The sequence below is a fragment of the Solanum verrucosum genome, unplaced genomic scaffold (genome assembly GCF_900185275.1).
Source record: "Solanum verrucosum unplaced genomic scaffold, falcon-dt-bn FXZP01000095.1, whole genome shotgun sequence".
NCBI classification, from domain to species: domain Eukaryota; kingdom Viridiplantae; phylum Streptophyta; class Magnoliopsida; order Solanales; family Solanaceae; genus Solanum; species Solanum verrucosum.
The window spans coordinates 960,961-963,183 of NW_026020060.1; positions in this window are offsets into that span (position 1 = coordinate 960,961).

Genomic DNA, 2,223 nt, shown 5'->3' on the forward strand with positions numbered 1-2,223 from the left:
CATTCCAACTTTTTTATTACTTTTGAATTAAAAGGTTCGGTAATTTTGTAAAATATAATTTTCTTATTTCTTTACTTTCGTGTATGCTATATGTTCCTTTATAATAGTATTCTCTAAATGCACATGTATATTCATCTATATAACACATGTTACATATTGCTAATTTTTCATTAGATTCTGGTTTATGATTTTTTTCTTTATTTTGTTTTTCTACTTCTATTGTCATACTACTAAATTTGTTTCTTATAACTATTTCGTATTTATATATATTTCCATAGTTTTAGTAGCTACTCCACCATCAAATTTTTTATTACTTCTTATAGTTTGTAAACTTTCATCAGATAAATTTTGTAGCCATAATTTTACTGTTCCTATAAGTGTTCTGTCTATATATCCTCGTGTTTCTGTTAATACTATTTTGTTATCTATTAATTGTTTTGATATATATCTCATCCATAGTTGGATTGTTTTATTATATCTGATGCACAGTCTAAATCTAAAAAATTATGTTGTTCAATTATTGGTTTAGGCGTCCATTTTTTATTTAATATTTTATCCCATATAGTTTTTTCTCTATCATATTGTCCACAGTTTTCATTATAATATTTTGGATTTAAATTTTTTGGGTTTTTTACTCCTGACGTGCTAGGTTTTTCATCCATGTCTATATCTCCTATATTTATTTCTAAATTTTTTTGTATTATCTATGTTTGCTAAAAGTTCTGTATATGTTTCGCTTGTTTCCGAATGTTGTTCATCTAAATCATTGTCATTTATTTCATCAATTCTTATTTCGGGTATATCATTTTGGTTATTTTTTCTTTTCTTCTAATTGCAATTTTTCTTTAAATTTATTTATCTCATTTGCTAATTTTGTTTTTTATTCTCTTTCTTTTTGTTTCATTTCATACATTTCTTTTAACATTGCCAACTCTTTTTCTAGTTCTATTATTTTAGTATTTTTTTACTTCTTCTAATTGTTGTACTTCCTTTTTTGCTTGTTGTTTTATTCTTTCAATTTCCATTTTTCTATCTATTTCTTCATTTTCTTTTGTTATTCTTATCATAGCAGTTAAACTATCTTCTAGTTTTACCGTTTCCTTTTCTAACATCAAAATTATATTGTCACCTATTTTCTTATATCTTCTTCATAGATTAGAAAATATTATCTTTATTTTTAATCCATCATAGTTTTCATATGTTTTTTCATCTATTCCGTATTCTTCCTTATTCATTTATAGATTATGTTGAGGTTTATATTCTAAACTTTTCTATTTGTATTTCTAGATATAAAATAGTTTTTTCTCTGTGCTATTATAGATTTTTTACAAATTCCTGTGAATATATTACTGTTAAGTCTACTTTGCCTATGTGCTAATTCTTGTCTTTTTTCTATAATTATTTTAGTAAGTTTTTGTTTATATTTGTTATTCTCGTTATTCATTGTATTTTTAAATATTGAATATATTTATATTCTATTTTAGATATATTATCTATTAATTGGTTTAATTTGTCATTATCGGTTTTTGTGATATTGAGTTGTTTATATTCTGGATATAATTTGTTTAATTTTCTTCTTAATTTCCTTATCTTTCTACTAGTATGTTTCTTCTTATATTTCTTATCATCCATAGTTCTGAAAATCAGGAGGAGATGAAGATGGAGAAAATGATGAAAATCAAGAAGATGATAACAATGAAGAAGAAAGAAGAAAGAAGAAGAAGAGCTGCGGAAAAAGGAAAACAACCAATGTCATGCAAATGTGAACCGATGGAGCGTGAATTTCAAAAATGGAACATGACGAATCATCTAACCCACATGAAGATGAACTTCTTACTGATATTGAAGATCATCGGGATTTGGCGATTTTAAAATCCATGTGTAATTTCAAGAACATGAATGTAATCTTCCAAATACTCCCTCAGATAAACTACTCAAGCACATCTTGTTCTCAAACCCCAATTTTAAACTCCCCAAAGAGTATTTACAGATGAAGATCATCGAATTTCACTCTAATTTCGAGGATGTTATTCAAATGGATGGACCTAATCCCGAGATGACCCGGACTATTGCTAGAGAAGCATTTTACTTGTGTAAGCTACTATGGGGTAGTCAGCAACAACAACAGCTACGTCTGCATTGGGTACAACAACAACGTCTGCAATGGGTACAACGTGTTAATCAACAACAACAACAGCAACAGTACCGTCTGCAATGGGTACG